The sequence below is a fragment of the Gossypium hirsutum genome, chromosome A12, assembly GCF_007990345.1.
Source record: "Gossypium hirsutum isolate 1008001.06 chromosome A12, Gossypium_hirsutum_v2.1, whole genome shotgun sequence".
NCBI lineage: Eukaryota > Viridiplantae > Streptophyta > Magnoliopsida > Malvales > Malvaceae > Gossypium > Gossypium hirsutum.
This window is the reverse complement of record NC_053435.1, coordinates 100,971,055-100,990,009: the sequence shown is the minus strand read 5'-3', so window position 1 is coordinate 100,990,009 and position 18,955 is coordinate 100,971,055. Positions and strand designations below refer to the sequence as shown.

Here is an 18,955-nt window from a genome sequence, read left to right as displayed (position 1 = left end):
AAAACTAGGACTAAATAGGAAATATCTAGATTTCTCTTCATTTCTCTTCAATTCCAGCAGCTAAAAACGCCATAGGAGGGTTCTCTAAGCTGGTATTACATAATTTTTGCACCAAGTGAGTTAATCCTTGCCTTTTTCTTGTAATTTTTGTGTTTCTAAGACTTTTACAACTAGGTCCTACTATTAAATTCATTAGTTTTTGATTTCATGGATGAAATTGAAAGTCACCATGGTTGAGTGCTGTAAGTTTATGATGAAATAGAATGAAATTAAAGCTTTAATTCGTTTATGAGATGATTTTATTAGGCAATTTCAATGGAAATTGATTTTTAGGACCTAATTGTGAAAGTGTTTGGAATTAAAGTCTATTACTAAAATTATGATTCCTAAAGGTTGTAAACTAGTTTATGGTGATAGAATAAAATGTTAATTGAGAAAAATCAGCTCAATTGAGAGGCTAATTGAGTAGGGACGAAATTAAACAGCTTGCACTAAAACAGTTTGGACAGCAGCAGTAGACTAACTTTGAAAAAACACCAAAAATTGTAGGAATCGAATTAGAAGATGAAAAAAACATGGAATTAAATCTTATTGAGTCTAGTTTCTCATAGAAGAAATATTGTAAGCAATGGATTTGTAAATTTTGAGATATAATGAATTTTGTGAGACAAGGGCAGAATGAATTCGGGTTCCCCTGTTCTGACTTTGAAAAATTATAAAACATTGAATAAAAATAATTAGGGACTTAAATTTATATGTCTATAATTCTGAATGAGTCTATTTTTAATAGAAACAAACGAGAACATCATTTGAATTCTGTATAAAGAGATAATTTATTTTTAGTGAAGAAGGGTCAGAACTGTTAGACAGCAGAACAGGGGTGACTTTGAAGAATAAACTGTACTGATTGGCTAAACCAAAAATTCTGAAAATTTTATGGTAAAAATATATATGAGCCTAGTTTCATGGAAAATTAACGGATCTTAATTTGGAGTTCCGTAACTCAAGATATAAATAATTAAGTGACTATGACTCAAGTAGACAGCTTTGAATGAACTATAAATAATAGTTGAATTATAGAGAATGTTGCATATGAACATGAAATGTATTAAATTGATAATTAAATTTATTTATTTAGATCCAGAAGATTCAAATACGAAGCTAGATCGAGGAAAGGAAAAAGTTCGGGATTAGTAGATTTTTACTGTTTACAAACAAGTATCAAGGTAAGTTCGTGTAACTTGAATTATATTCTTAAATTGCTTGAGATTGTATGTTATTGATGTGAATATGATTTGAGTGTTCATTGTATGAAAATTAATGAAACATTGATATATTTGATAAAATGGGAAGAAATTCCGTTTGAATGAAAGGAAAATTCGATGGATCTTTGAAAAGGAATTGACGGTAAAAAGGATCTAGCCCGGACAGGTGATCCTATCTTGATATAGCCTTCCCGAAGAATATGTGTAAAATGGATTTAGCCCGGACGGGTAATCCGAATTAGGGTCTGAATTTAGCCTGGACTGGTAATTCAGATCCAAGCTCATTAGAGTAATTATCGTTGCAGTGGATTTAGCCTGGACTGGTAATCCCGACAATACTCTATGAGTTTATATTGCAGGGGTTTAGCCTGGACTGGTAATCCCACTGCAAGGTTGAGGTTCGCGGGAGTGTGCTCTCTGAAATGGATATGTGCGCACATGAATATGAATTGACGGACCCGGAATTGTACAATAAATGTGTACCTCTGAAAATCCATCGAAATTCCGATAAATTCAATGGGATAAATATGGAAAAATAACAAGGAAATGGAAATCATGGTATTGACGAGCTCATCAATCATGGTATATATATTATTGATACATGGAAATTATTGTACTAACTTGAATGTTGAGTTTGTGCATATTGGGGTAATAATGCATTGAATGGATATATGAATGTTTATTATATTGTATTGAAAATATTAGGTAAGTATAATTCTTGTTACATGAGCTTACTAAGCACAAAGTGCTTACCCCGTTTCCTTTTTCCCTGTTTTGTAGTGTTAAGAGCTCGGAGGTCGGATTTGGTCGGAGACTCATCACACTGTCAACCTCAGGATTTCGGTATATAAAGAAACTTTATTTTGGAAATCAATGGCATGTATAAGCTAACAAAGTAAATATTAACGTGAAATGAATGTAAAGTTATCCATTAGTATGGTTAACAAACCTGGTTATAGATATGTGATGACGTTATCTTATATAAATGCATGAATCTATCATGAAAATATGTTGAATTAATTTGGTTGATGTGGATTGGTCTCGATTTAATATTACAGGGAAGGTTAGATATTTATAAAAGGGCTATATTGAATATAAAAAAAATTAATTCGTAAACTCCGGTAATGCCTCGTACCCTATTTCGGCAATGAATACGGGTAGGGGTATTACATTTCCTAGTTTGGCATCCCTCTGAAGTCCTTTTATATAAGAAGGATCTTCTTCAATATCAAGTTCTCCTCGTGGAATTCTCTAGGATGAACCTCTTTATCGTAAGCTCCTATCATTTATTTCTGGTGCATTGGACCATGACAGATAGCTTCTAACCTTCTCTCCTCAAATTCAATTGATCATATCGGGATTGGATCCATTCTGCCTTATCCACCTTCAGCTCTGACAAGACTTGGAGAAAAGGAATCTCGTCTTCAAAACCATTTTTATCCCATAAACCAATGAGCAATGTATTTCCTCGGCAAAGGTTCTAGCCAACGTTCGATAAGCATATAGGGTAAATGGTAACTTCTTTATGCCAATCTTGACAAATCTCAGTCTCCTTTCACCATGACCTTTGTTTTATTGTTTTTATTCTTTTTTATTTTTATTTGTTTATTTTTTTACTTTTTTTTTCTTTTTGGCTGCCTTTGCTGCACTGTGATATGGCGTCTGATATTTCAATAGACCGCAAGCTTTTGACATTATGTAGTTGTATTAGACATGATCCTTTCTAACATTCCTTGTCAGCGCCTGATTTGATTTTTTTTTTGAAATTTGTTTTTTTTTAAATTTGATGACTATTGACTTTGTAACATTGGCATATGAAGCGACCTTCACCCTTTTCGTGAAGTAATCGACGACTGCCAAGGTGAATCGATGTATATTAGATGAGAATGGCCTGATAACGTCCATGCCCCACATAGAGAAAGTCTGTGAAGAAATGAATTATGCACATGAATCTTGTCTCCTTAAATACGACCTAACTGATACAATCCCCTTCCATGGTAGATCAATAGTACTCGAATCTCATGATTAGTATAGACATTTTTTAGCGTCCACAGGTATTAGTATCCCAAGTATATCTTGACATGATTATGCGAAAACATCTTTGAATTTTTGGAATAACTCAATGACCATTCGTTTTGTCTCTGCGGTGACTTAGGCTTCAATCTTTGCCCCTTGCTCACCATGTCCACTGACCTTTTGTAGAGTAGGATCTTATTCTACCATCCTTAACAAATCAGGAGATAAGTTACAATCTCTATTATCTTCAAAGTCCTGAGATCCCTCTAAACACATATCTCACCCAAAATAAGATTCTGAGTCAGTGACAGCGTCGCTCACGTAATTGATATCTGGGGACCTGTTGTAGGTACAAAGGGGGATTTCAAAGAATAAATGAATCAAAGAATGATTATTTGTATGGTATGATCATGAATAAAGAATAAAAGAATATTTGAAGGAGAATCTATAAATGTAAAAAGTAAAAGAATATTTGCTCACAAAGATGCATTTTATTGAAATAAAGATTTTGGACACAAGTCTATTTCACAAAAGGATTCTTATTGCTTTTAGGCTTAAAGCAACAAGCGTGTTTTGAATATTACTCTAGGTTAGCTCTAAAAAATGCAGGGATCTCTTCTACAGACCCATTGTTCAAAACACTCCCAAGTATGCAAGGGTTTGGAAACTTTTATTCCCCTGGTTCCCTCTTCGGATATGCCATCTAGATTCCCCAATATTCCTTCTTGGCTTTTGACTTGTTCAAGGTATCGCAACTCTTTTGCCTCCACTTTCAAATATCGCATTTACTTCATTTTCAGAGTGATTAGATTTTGAAGAATCGTCGAAATTCACAATTCCCATTTCAATGAACCTTTCGACCAACTTTTTAAATGTATTGCAGTTTTCGATTGAGTGTCCCGTTATTCCTGCGTGGTACTCGCATTGAGCATTCTCATATACCATTTTGAGAACGGAGATTGCATAGGTTCTGAGTAGAATAGAGACACCACATGCATATCAAAAATATTCTGATACAACTCCTTATATGACATCGGGATGGATGTAAACCAGAGCCTTTCTGTATTTAGCCTCGAGTTGTATTCCTGCATTGAAGGGCCTTGATAGCTAGTGGTTACAACCCTCGGCTTGCCTATGTTGACCAATTTGGAAGGCATGCTCACGATGTTCACTTCTTACCTGCATTGAAGGGCCTTTTAGCGCTTTCTCCCGCATCTATCCTCCTACTTCTTACCGTATTTTCAATCATTTCATCGGATATTACTATATCTATAACACCCCTTCACCCGTATCCGACGCTAGGATAGGGTTCGTGGTGCTACCTGACTTAAACTCAACTAACTGTATAAAACTGGGCCGTGAAATCTCAAACAATTTAAAAACTTCTTTTTTCACAACAAATCAGTCTCATATACGGGCTTACGAGACCCAAAACATACATCCGGGGTGGTCCAGAACCCAACCGAGAACTCATGAAAAACTTACAAAATTTCATGCATCAAGGCTCCACACGCCCGTGTGGGTATAGAACACACGGTCGTGTGCTAGGGACACGCCCATGTCCCGAGCCCGTGTCTGAAAACTTGGGCATTCTGTCAAAACCACACGGCCCAAGAACACGCATGTGTCCTATAACCGTGTCCTTCCCATGGTCAAGACATATGGCCGTGTCTCTTGTAATGAACCGAAAGTTACAGTATCGGAAATTGAGTCTTGAGTACTGTTTCTGTGAAATTTATTCATGAATATTTATTAGAAATATTTATGAATTATAGTTGAATGGTTATTTAGTGTTTAATTAAGTGAAGTAGCTTGAATTTAGTTTAAAGGATTAAATTGCATAAGGAATAAAAGTTTAATCATAGATTAAAGAAGTAAAAGGGACTAATCTAGCAATTAGACCCTAAGTGCCATGTGTGTGAATGTATGATATAACATGTGTAATAGTTGGTATATATGTGTAATAGCTATAAGATATTTTATGTTATAGCTATTACACATGTTAATTTTATATTTATTATAGGTTAATAATAATATAATATAGTATAATGAATAAAGAATAATGAGTAAAGAAACATAGAAAGAGTTACAGAGAGCAAACGTGAGAAAGAAAGAAAGAAAGAAAGAAAGAAATAGAAAAGGGAAATTTGAGGATTAAGGCCCTAAAGCTTGATTGGTAAGTTGTTTTAGCTCATTTTCTTATGATTTTTATGTTTATGGATGCCTAATTCAAAGTTCTACATGTATGAGGTTAAAATGAAGAAAAATAGAAAATTTTTAGATATTGATTTAGTTGAATAAATTGAGGTTTTATGGGTTAAATTGATAGGAATTGAAGTTAGAAGTGAAAATTGAGTGATTTATTAAAAGAATTCTAAGTTAGGTTTAAATAGGGATTAAGTTGAATAGAGCTCAAAATTTATGTTTATAATGAATTTTATGAGTTAGAAATTGTTAATGAGTTGATTAAAAGAGAATATGAAGCTTAAGTTAAAGAAAAAGATTAGTAATGGAAAAAGGACGAAATTGGAATTTTTGTAAAAGTTTGATAGAAAGTGAAAATGTGTTTTATGAATTAGTATATTGATGATTTTAATTGTATGATTGTTAGTAGCAAACGTAGCACCGGATATGTCATCAAAGAAGGGAAAAGAGAAAGTGAATGAAGATATCGATTAAATTCGATAAATAGTGGTTTGTATTTCTATAAACCGAGCTTAATCGTTATTGCTATATTTGATATTGATATTGTATGAAAATGTGAATGAGGTAAGTATTTTTACCATATTGAAATGAATGTGATTTTGAATACCCTATTAACAGTGTCGGGCTAGTCGGATATAGTTGACATGTCATAGGAATTGGAAGTATTGGGATATTCCGACATTGAGTTGATGAGACACTATGTGTTGACTACTGTTATAGTTCCGGATTTGTTCCGATGAAGTACTTTGTGTACTATAATGTTAAAGTTCCGGATTTGTTCCGATAAAGCACTATGTGCTTATCCCGGAGTGTGGGTTGGATCCGTGTATCCTTTAGTATCCGAGTTATGTTAATAAGGGTAAATAAAGTAAAGGTTATTAAAGTACTGATTGATATTGAATAATAGCAATAATGTGTTTGAATTACCATGTTTTAAATTTGATTAAGCTATTGTTTATAGAAATACCACTGAGAGTATTCTCAGCGTACGATTTGTTTCCGTGCGCAGGCTAGGTACAAAAGTATAAGGACTCAGCATACAAGCCGATCCCCAAACTCAAATTGGTGAAGTTTCTATCTTTTTAGAAAATGGCATTGTACCTAGGATGTCTTTTGGTTATTTTGAAAGTATTTAAGTTGTTAAGTGATATTTTGGTATGTTTTGTAAATGTTACCAAAACCTTAAGTATGGTATGTTTTGATATGTTAGTGAAGAGTAATAAGAGGAATTGTTGGTAAATGTTGTAGAGAGAAGAAATGAAGATGTTATAAACTTAGTTATCAACATTTTATACTAAAACAGATTTGGACAGCAACAGTAGTCCAACTTTGAAAATATACCAAAAATAGTATAAAGTGAATTAGATGATGAATAAAATATGTAATTGAAGCTTAATGAATATATTTTTATATGAAAGAAACAAAATAGGTAAAAGAGTTGTATTTTATTATATATTTACGTTTTGGTGAAACAGGGTTAGAACAATTTCTGGATTCCCTGTTCTGATTTAGAAATTCACCATAAATTGTGTATTAAGAATTAGGACTCAAAATTTATTTGTATGGATTCCTTGTTGAGTCTATTTTTAATTGAAGCAAATGGCATAGTCATTGGATTTCTGTACAGGAATAAATTTGATTTGTAGTGCACAAGGGTCAGAGTAGCTGAACCCTGAAACAGGGGAGACTTTTTCTAATAAACTGTACTAATTGGCCTCACCAAAAATTCTAGAAAAAAATTAGTAAGTATATATATGAGTCTAGTTTCAGGAAAAATTTATGGAATTAGATTTCGAGTTTCGTAACTCGAGATATGATTTTTTTAGCGACCATGATGCAGATGGATAGTTTACTACGAAAACTGTTTAAGTGCTAAGATAAGTTTTGTAATGTCTCCTGCTTGACTCCGGCAACGGTCTCGGGTAGGGGGATGTTACATCTCTTGTCCTTGTACTACTAGCATGCATACTGACTTTATGACATGGCCTGGGCACACGCCCGTGTGGCCTGCCTATGTACTAAAATGACTTTCAAGTTTTAAGTGCAGGGGACGCACGACCGTAACATACATCCATTGGCATGAGCCGTGTGACACACACGGCCTAGACACACGGGTGTGTGTCTTACCCGTGTGGACTAACTAGGCTATTTCCCAAGCCATTTTGTCACCCATTTTGCACAACCTACACAAGATCATGTCAATATACAAATTTCATCACAATGGACACCAATTCATCCATAGAAAGAACATTATATGCATTCATCAAAATGAATAATAGCCATTATTCCAGGCTTGATACAAAGAGAAGGGCCTTTGACTTAAGCCAAAAATACATGAATAATTCTCTTAATACAACATCCTAGTCTAGCCCTATACATACCACCTTCAAAAATATAAATCAAACTATACCGAGTGCTACAGCTAATAGTGTGATCGATATCTCTGCCTTTATGGGATCCTTAAGCTAGCCTGACGATACTGAAAGAAGAGGGAAAGGAAAAAGAGTAAGCATAAAGCTTAGTAAGTTGCATATAAATAAATATACAACAACAATCTCACCAATTGCCATCATGCTTATAGCTCAAAGGTAAACATAACTTAACTTACTCATTATCAACTACTCAAGTTTCATTTTCTAAATTAAGCTCGTTACTCATGCTTATCATATAGGTACCTGTAACACTCATCATTTCTTTATCAAAATTGAACTATAACTTTCACCATTGAACCGTTTGGAATACTACTGGATATTCTATGAACCTTCAACATGGGATAAATTGCCGATGCCATGTCCCAAACATGGTCTTACACTGGCTCTCATATATGTGTGCTGATGTATTTCCCAGACATATCTTACACTAGCACAACTCTTAGCCGATGCGTGTCCCAGACACGTCTTATACTGGCTATCTCTGCCGAGCCGATGCATGTCCCAGACATGTCTTACACTAGCCCTCGTCTGGATGCCGATGCCATGTCCCAGACATGATCTTACACTGGCTCTCATAATATGGCTGATGTATGTCCCAGACATGTCTTACACTAGCGTACAAATCACCCAATGTCTTGGCACGAATATTCAGATCATATCCTAAGGTTTCAACGGGATATTTCTACTATCTCAAATATTACAAGGCATTCTCAACTTATAACTTATCAACTTGTACAATATCAATTCAATGACAATATGAATACAAGTATTAATAGTTTAGTTGTATTATTTACATACAACTTACCTCGGATTACAAAAAGTACTTGACTAGACGGCTTCATCAGATTGCTTGGCTTTGCCCCGGTCTAGGCTCGGTTTTGACAAATCTTGATCTATAATAACAATATGCATCCATTTAGTCACCAAACACAATTAGGCATTCATAATTTCACAACTTTGGTAAAATGACCATTTTGCCTTTAGGCCTGTGCAAAATAATCATTTTACCCCTATGCCTGAAAATTAATTTTTATCGAATTTCTTCATATTTCAAGCCTATCTAAACTCTTTTTACTACTAGTTCAATCCCAAATTCTCACTATTTCACACACTAACCACCTATTTTGCAACTTATGCAAAATAGTCCCTTTAGGTGTTTTCATGCTAACACCTTTCACAAAAGTTGTTTATAACACAACTAAGACTCATATTCTTCCATAAAAACTCAGCATATATCACAAATACATCTATGGAAAAATCCTAAACTCTTGACTATTTTGTAAGATATCACCCTCATTTGAAAGCTCATTCTTCAAGGGTCTCAAAAATGCAAAAAATCATTAAGAGAAACTATCAAAATCACTTACTTATGAGTGCTTCAAGTTGTTGAAATTTCAAGCTCTTAAACCCCAAACATTTTCTAATATTTTCGGCTAAGAATGGAGAAAAGATGATAGCTTTTTCCGTCTTTTTCTTTTTCTTTTATTAAAAAATGAAACTCGTCAAAATTGGTGACTTAAGCTTCACCTAACTTTGACAATTTTGTCTCCTCTTACTCCATGGCTGGCTAACACTATTAAAAAGGGTGTAATTTCCCTTTAAAAGCCCTCAATTTTGATTCTCTAGCTATTTAACACATTTGGATACTAAAATGTAACTTTTTCCTTTTATGCGATTTAGTCATTTTTCGAAATTGGACTAGAAATCGCTAAAATTAACTTACCAAAATTTACATGCACTTATATAATCATACCATAACCTCATAAAAATAATAAAAATAATTTTCTAACTTCAGATTTCTGGTCCCAAGACCACTGTTCTGACTAGGCCCTAAATCGGGTTGTTACGTTTCTCCCCCTTAGGGATTTTCGTCCTCAAAAATCTTACCGGTGAATAAGTTTGGATACTGCTCTCTCAGAGACTCCTCGGGTTCCCATGTGGCTTCCTCGATTCCATTTCTATGCCATAAAACCTTCACAAGTGGTACATCCTTATTCCTTAACTGTTTGACCTCTCGAGCTAAGGACTGTTTCTTCACCATAAGTTATATCTGGAAGAATCTCAACTTCAGTTGGTGTAATTACATGCGAAGGGTCTGATTTGTATCAGTATAGTATGGACACATGAAATACGTCATGGATCTTTTCTAACTCTGGCGGCAAGCCCAAACGGTAGGCAACAGGCCCTACTCTCTCGGTAACCTCATAAGGTCCTATAAAATGAGGACTCAACTTGCCTTTTCTACCAAATCTGAGGACTTTCCTCCACAGAGAAACTTTCAAAAATACCTTATCCCCGACTTCAAATTTAATCTCCCTTCGTTTCAAATCCACGTTGGATTTTTGTCTATCCGAGCCAGCTTTCAAACAGTCATGAATCACCTTAACTTTTTCCTCAACCTCTTTGATCAAATCAACCCCGTGAATCTGACTCTCTCTCAACTCAGTCCAGAATACGGGCGTTCGGCACTTTCGCCCATACAAAGCCTCATAAGGCGCCATTTTCAAACTCGACTGATAGCTGTTGTTATAGGCGAATTCAACCAATGGTAAGTATTTTTCCCAACTTCCTTGGAATTCAAGAACACAACATCTCAACATGTCCTCTAAGATCTGTATTACTCTTTCTGACTGTCCATTAGTCTGTGGATGAAAAGCCGTCCTGAAACTCAATTTGGTTCCTAAAGCCTCTTGCAACCTCTTCTAAAATCTCGAGGTGAATCTCGGGTCTCTATCTAAAACAATCGATAATGGTACACCATGTAGTCTCACAACTTCGGAAACATACAAGTCAACTAATTTCTCAAGGGAGTAGTCGATACGCACTGGTAAGAAGTGGGCTGACTTAGTGAGTCTATCGACAATAACACATACTGCATCTCTCTTTTTCAGGGTTTGAGGCAAACTGGTCACAAAATCCATGGTGATACGATCTCATTGGTGTTCAGCCTTTACTTTCTGACACACTAAACACTTGGAAACAAACTCTGAAATATCTCTTTTCATTCCCAACCACCAATACATTTTCTTCAGGTCGTTATACATTTTTACATTGGCCGGATGGACGGACAAACTACCACTATGTGCCTATCGTAAAATCTTCTGAATGAGCTCACTATCTTTAGGTACACAAACCCTACCTTTGAACATTAAACATCCGTCGGTACCAATCTGAAAACCTGATTCAACACCTGACTCACACTGACTTTTCTGAGCTCGCAACTTCTTATCACTTTTCTGAGCTTCTCGGATCTCATGAAGAAAAGTCAGCCTAACTTTCAACTCTGCTAGGATCGAACCATCATTAGATACAATCAACTGAGCGTTCAAAGCTCTCAAAGTAAACAATGACTTTCTACTCAAAGCGTCGGCTACTACGTTCGCCTTTCCTGGATGGTAGTCAATGATCAACTCATAATCTTTTATTAGCTCTAACCATCGTCGTTGCCTCAAATTCAACTCTTTCTGAGTCATTAAATACTTTAAACTCTTGTGATCAATAAATACTCGGCATCTCTCACCATAGAAAGGGTGTCGCCAAAACTTCAGTGAAAACACTACATTTGCTAGCTCTAAATCATGGGTCAGATAATTCCTCTCATGAGGTTTTAGCTGTCTCGAGGCATAAGCTATAACCTTGCCTTCTTGCATTAGCACACACCCTAAACCGTTTAGAGAGGCATTGATCGCGTGATTTCGTGATAGGTTTTAAATATTTATAATTAATCATTCTTGAAACTAACTATTATCGCAATGTAGGCAAGTGTTCCTATCGAACAGTAGTATAGTTTTAGCAAGACCGGATTGTCAAACCCAAAGGAACTAAAAGTACTAGTAATGACTGTCTTTTTATTATCTAGCCTAAGAATAAAGAGATTTTGTTTTAATTAACTAATTATCTAAACTACGAACTCACAGAGAATAGAATTGGGGAATTGCTCTTGGGAAAATCGATTGAATTAAGACAATACCTAAAGAAAAATCCACCTAGACTGCATTTGTTATTTTGGCTCCGAACCGGACGATTTATTCATTTAACTTGTTCCGCAGAGATCCCTAAGTTATGTTATTATCCCTATTCAAGACTTATAACGTCAAATCCCTAGATTGAATATTGAGACCTTTCTCTAATTAACACCCTAGGGTTACATTAACTCAATCTATGGATCCCCTTATTAGGTTTCACCCTAATCTGGTAAAATCTTGTCACCCTATGTCTAGGTACGCAATCAACTCCGCTTAATTATGACAAATGTACTCTTAGACAGGGTCTATTCCTCCTCTGAATAAGAGCTTATCTCGAATCAGTATCCTGGGATATCAAAATAAGAATTAAGAACACATAATTAAGAACAAGTTAAATATTTATCATACGATTCAGAAAATAATAACAAGATTTGTCTTATGTTTCATTCCCCTTAGGTATTTAGGGGCTTTAGTTCATAACTAAATATGAAAACATCTCAGAATAATAAAAAATACAAAACATAAAGAAAATCCAAAACTCCTAAAGGGAAATTGAGGAGAGATCTTCAGTATTGATGATGAATCCGGCTTCTGAGATGGATCAATCAGCTTCCTTGAAGTAATTCCTTACCCCCTCTTATCCTCCTCCTTTTTTCCTCTTCTAAGGTGTATTTATAGGCTTTGGAATGTCTATAAGCCCTCAAAAGTGGCCTTTTCCGAATTGGACTCAACTTGGGCTCGGCAGGGACACGCCCGTGTGTGATTACTTCAGGCCATGTTCGAGCCTGTTAAAATGGCACGGGCGTGTGCCATAGCCGTGTAGATCGTGCTTCAATTCTTCCAGATTGACATGGCCGTGTGGTCTGCCCGTGTGAAGAGGTCCAGGCCATGTTGATTTCGTACTTTGGCCCATTTTCTCTATTTTTGGCTCGTTTATCGTTCCTTTCGCTCTCCTATGCTATCCTAAGTATAAAACATGAATTTAAAGCATTAGGAGCATCAAATTCACAAATTCTAATGAGAAATCATCCATAAAATGCATTAAACATGGGGTCAAAATATATATAATTTATGGTTTATCAGTGGTCTTGACATGCATAATCAGACAAGGTCTAGAATAACAATTCGATATTGACGCACTTAAAGCAATAATAAAAGTGAGCATGAAAGAATTAATAGATGCTCAAAAGGCTCAAAAATCTCACAAAAATTATGGTTTTTTGATGTTTAAACTCGTGAATTCCAATTCAAAGTAATACCTAGACTTGGGGAAACAACTTATAATTTTAAATTCTTAAAAATCAACTTATCATGCTTGATTCTCTAACGTCTTAAAGTTTAAACAATCAATGTATAAATGCCTATGTTTTAATTCAAGATATATCAATCAAAATCATAAATCAATCAAACTTTATCCTAAATATGATATGAGAGCTTTTCAAGAAAACAAGGCAATCATTCAGGGATTTTTTTGATAATGAAATGAATGCCCCCCACACTTATGATGTATATTGCCCTCAATGTACAAAGATAGATAGGAAAAGATAAAATTTGTAATCATAAGATAGGAAGGGAAGTGAAACTTCTGTATGATGAATTCCTCGAATTAGAGTTTTAGAGAGTAATCGGTATGAAGAGGAGGAGAATACTCCGGCGGTGGTAGAGGTTCGTTAGACCATAAGTCCTGCGCCAAAGGAATATTGTATCTAATGGTAGCTATGGTAGTGGTCGAGCAGGACATGGCAGTCATGGAAAACCTTTCCTAGTGGAGTTTGTAGTTCCTATGCGATGATGAGCTTATGAGCTCTATATAACTGTGATAGAGTCAGGAACTTTTTAGGGGATATTAGGAGGAATATTTACTCATAAAGAAATCACCGAAATTTATAATTATAAAATAAAATTCTAAAATCTAATAAGAATAAAAAGTAATTTTAATAAAAAATAAAAAACATAAATACTAAATAAATGTTTTTAAACATCTTCATCGCTAGATGGTTCGCGAGGTGGGACTGGCAATGAGATGTGGAGGTGCTGACAAATCTACTGTAAAGTAGCATCAATGTTGTCAAATCGTTGAAAACACTGCTGCTCGAATCAAGTGAGGCGCTCAGAGATGTCAGCATATGAAGCCGTCGCATGAACTGGACGAGAGGGTAGTGGTGGCTGAGTCGGTGGGTCCTCGTGCTGTGGAGGGACATCATCAGGAATGTCCTTGTTGGCCTTCTCCTCGGTAGATTGGGCGAGGCAATATTGAGGAAGGTAGGTTCCTCAGCGCTTTTCAATCATCCTCATGCTAAGCATGCTCGAGATGCCTTGTGGAGACATCTAGCCAATGAGGGTTAAGGATGACTCTTGGGCTGCGGTACTGAGGAGCCCGAAGTGTCGAGCCGATCGAGTCACGTATGGGCCAATGGAGATGACCCCTTTCCTATTCCATTCTGTCTCGTGCTGAATGGCGTGGGCAATGAAATAAGCCAGGCCGATGACGTGCCTGTACAACATACACCATAAAAAGTGGGCGTTGTGGGTATTGACGATGCCAGTGCTCTCTCACCTCCCCGTTATCGTGTGAGCCAAAATAGCATGTAAATACCTCAGGGAAGGTGGGAGAACTGTTGCCTTGGAGCAGCTAGGATTGTAGGAGGCATCGCCAGGGGCCAAAGTGTGCCAGCACTTCGAGGGAGAGAAGTGTATATGGCGAGTGAGAGCATGTAGTTCATTCTCCTCCTTGAACTCCTCTGTATATAAGCCCAGTGCAGCACCAAACTCTGGGACCTTAGCTGGCGGATTAATCTGCCTAGGAGAAATTGGATCGTGCCGGGATCATCATAGTTCGTTATTACAGTCTAAAGATGGAACGTTGAGCATAGTTTCATCGTGAGCTCGAGGTATGTTGGCTCGATGATCCCAAAGAATAGCTCCCTGCGATTAGAATCATCAAGTCATCTTAATGAGTGGTCAAAGTAAAATGAAGACAAATTTCAAATAAAAATCAGAATTTTAGCCAAAACTACTACTATTAACCAAACATAACCAACATAATTATTTTGATAGCATAATTTCTTGACATTATCATTTTAATGGCATGAGAATAGGCATAGTAATGGCATGTGTATGACAAAAGAGTGAGGTTTTCCTAACAACTTGATTTAACATGAAATGTATGATAAATAATCTAATAATGCAGAAATAATGAACAAAATGGAAATATAAGAGAAAAATAAACATTATTTTAAAAATAAGCATTAAAAGTAAGTAGAATAGAGGTGAAAAGAGTAAACAAACGCTAAGGGAGAGAAATTGGGCATTAAAATAGAGTTGAAGGCGGTGCACGGGCGTGGCAGGAAGGCCGTGCGGACTTGCAGCGACTAGGTTTAGGGTTTTTGAATGGGGAAGATAGTGAATAGTGCAAGGTATTTATAGATTTTGGGCCACAAGGCCAGGTAACACGCCCGTGTTCCCCAATTTTTGCCCGTGTATTTTGCGTTTTTCCTATTTGGGCACGTCTAAAATTCATCCCACGCCTGTGTACCTTGGGCATGTGGGTGCACACGGCCGTGTCGCACGACCGTGTCTACCTTCGTTCGCTTCTCCCACGCCCATGTATGCAAGCTCCACGCCCATGTTAATTTGACAGGTTCGACAACGAGTGTTAAACACGAGCGTGTCGCACGCCCGTGCTAGTTTCTCTGTTTCAACCACGGTCCTAAAGCATGGACGTGTCACACGCCCCTGTTTTTTTGGCAGGCTCGGCCACGGCCATGTCGCACGGCAGTGGCGATTTGTTGCAGCCCGTGTTTAGGGAATACTTTTGCTCTATTTCCACGCGGTCCTAAGCACGCCCGTGTGCTTGACTGTGTCTCTGTGGTGAACCTGTTTTCAAGAGCTCTATTAGTAAGTTAGGTGTTACACACTAATATTTAAAGAAGTTAATACAGTTAGTGCTCAGGTTGCCTCCCGAGGAGTGCTTGTTTATAGTCTAAGCTCGACTTACCTCTCTGTTGAATGATCATGGTGGTTTGAGGAGTTTATACTCCTCATTCTTGCTATCAATCTCATCAAAATAAGGTTTTAAAAGGGTGTTGTTTACCTTAAAAGTGTCAAACTTGGGATGACTCACCTCGACTGTACTGAATGGGAAAATGCTGAGTACCATAAGAGGGATTTCTTCATTCGGTGTGGTAGTGACAATGTGGGGATCTGCGGTATCTAATAAGACTCTCTCTCCAACCTTAAGTTGATTTGGAAAGGTGTTGAGCTTGTCCTGGAGTAGTTTTGGTTTATTGTGTGTTCTCAGTTTATGCGTCCGCCGTTCATCTAGCTCATCGATTTGTAATCTTCGATCTTCATGAACAGGTCCTCTACTATTGCGTGAGAATGACTCATGTGCTTCCTTCAGACTCATTTCCTGCAAAGTAGGTTGTACCATATTGTCAGTTTTAGTAGAATGGGTTAAACGATCACCTTTAATTTTCGATGTGTTGTTAGAATTGAGAGCTTAAAGGGTGATTGTTTCATCTCCCACACGGAGTGTGAGTTCACCTATGCCGACATCAATAATTGTTTTAGCAGTTGCTAAAAGGGCCTCCCTAGAATTAAAGGAGTGTTGCTACCCTCTTCTATGTCTAGAACAATGAAGTCCATGGGAAATATAAATTTATCGATTTTAACTAGCACATCTTCAATAATACCCCTAGGAAATCTTATAGTTTTATCTACTAATTGAATGCTCATCCTAGTCTGTTTGGGTTTCCCAAGACCTAATTGTTTGAACATTTTGTAGGGCATGACGTTAATACTAGCCCCTAAATCAGCTAATGCATTATTAATAACTAAACTACCAATTAAGAAAGGAATCGTAAAACTCCCTGGATCTTTTAGTTTTTTGGGGTAGTTTATTTTGGAGAATAGCTGAGCAAACTGCGTTTAGCTCCACATGCGACGCCTCGTCCAACTTTTTCTTATTTGCTAAAAGCTCCTTTAAAAATTTCATTGCGTTTGGCATCTGCGATAGGGCTTCAATAAACGGTAAGTTAATATGTAATTTTTTAAGAGTTTAAGGAATTTACCAAATTTTTCATCTGAGCGGTCTTTCCTTGTCGCGTTGGGGTATGGCACACGAGGTTTATATTCGACATTCACTGATTTGGTTTTACTTAGACCCACCTCATCTTGACCTCTGCTTACTACAGTTTCTTGCCTCGGTTCTGGCTCAGACTCAACGAATCCTTCTTCATCTTGAACATTAATCGCGTTGAGCTGTTCCCTTGGGTTGGGTTCAGTATTACTTGGCAAGCTACCTTGTGGTCATTCGGAGATTAGTTTAGAAAGCTGGCCTATCTAAGTTTTGAGCCCTTGGATTGACGCTTGTTGATTTTTAAGTGTTGTTTTGGTGTTCTGGAAATGGATTTCTAACATCGAGATAAACTTTGTGAGCATCTCTTCAAGGTTCGGCTTCTTTTCCTGTTGATAGGGTGGCTGTTAGTAGCCCGGAGGTGGTCGCTGATATCCTTGGTCTCCCCATGAGAAATTGGGGTGGTTCCTCCAACCTGCATTATAAGTGTTACTATATGGATTGTTTTGAGGTCGAGGATTATTACCCATGTAATTTAATGGTTCGTTATCCATGTTGTGGCCATAAAGCTGGTATTCTGAATGGCTTGTTCCACCTCCACTTGCTTCACATTGCATTACTGGGTGAACCTGTGAAGAACTAAGAAAACCATTAATTTTCTTATTCAAGAGTTCTACCTGATTAGAGAGCATGGTGACCGAATCGATGTTATAAACACCGGCTATTTTCGTTGCCTTTGTCCTGATGACTTGCCACTGATAGTTATTCAGTGACATCTCCTCTATGAACTCATAAGCATCTTCAGGTGTTTTATTATTGACGGTTCTGCCAGTAGTTGCATCAACCATTTACCGAGTTGAAGGATTCAGGCCATTATGGAATGTTTGAACCTGAAGCCAAAGCGATAACCCATAGTGAGGGCACCTTTTGAAAAGGTCTTTGTATCTCTCCCATGCATCTAAAGTGTTTTTAAATCCATCTAAACAAAAGAAGAGATATCGTTACGTAATTTAGCCGTTTTAACCAGCGAAAAATATTTTAGTAAAAAATTTTCAATCATTTGTTCCCAAGTAGTAATTGACCTTCGTGGTAACGAGTTCAACCACTGTTTAGCTTTGTTCCTCAATGAAAAGGGAAAAAACCAAAGACGTATGACATCATCAGAAACACCATTGATTTTAAATGTATCGTATAGTTCCAAAAAGTTTGCTAAGTGAGCGTTGGGATCTTCATCCTGCAAACCATAAAACTGAACAAATTGCTGTATCATTTGAATAGTGTTAGGTTTCAGTTCAAAAGTATTTGCAGCAACAACAGGTCTAACTATGCTTGACTCAGTTACTGTTAAAGAAGGTTTAGCATAATCATACGTAGTGCGTGGAGCAGGATTTTGATTAACCGCAATTACATGAGGTAGCTGATTGTCTTGGTTTTCAGCCATCTCTTCGGTTGGGGGTTGAATATCATCCTCTTGCTCGTTCTCTGTGTACCTTAAGCTTTGCCTTATTTCTCTTTGGTTTCTGCAAACTGTGCGATCGATTTCTTCGTCAAAAAGTAGTGGTCCTGACGGGTTTATTCTAGTCATAAACTATAAAAACCTGCCAAGAGAAAGAAAAAGTGAATTAATAAAATAAAAATTAAATTAAATTGTAAGAAAAATAAATGGCTAAAGTAATAAAAAATAAGCGTTTCTAATATCTTAGTTCCCCGGCAACGGTGCCAAAAACTTGATCGCATGATTTCGTGATAAGTTTTAAATATTTATTATTAATCGTTCTTGAAACTAACTATTATTGTGACGTTGGCTAGTGTACCTATCGAACAATAGTATAGTTTTAGCAAGACCGAATTGTCGAACCCAAAGTAACTAAAAGTACTAGTAATGACTGTCTTTTTATTATCTAGCCTAAGAATAATGGGGTTTTGTTTTAACTAACTAATTATCTAAACTAAGAACTCACAGAAAATAGAATTGGGGAATTGCTTTTGGCAAAA

The 18,955-nt window shown here is 36.7% G+C and overlaps 1 non-coding gene across 1 annotated transcript; it reads left to right on the top strand.

The window, feature by feature from the left end:
- The first annotated feature begins 17,866 nt into the window (after positions 1-17,866).
- LOC121211556 (small nucleolar RNA R71) lies at positions 17,867-17,972 on the top strand. Its single transcript, XR_005906780.1, has one exon. It is a non-coding gene; the product is annotated as a small nucleolar RNA R71 (small nucleolar RNA).
- Positions 17,973-18,955: the final 983 nt, after the last annotated feature.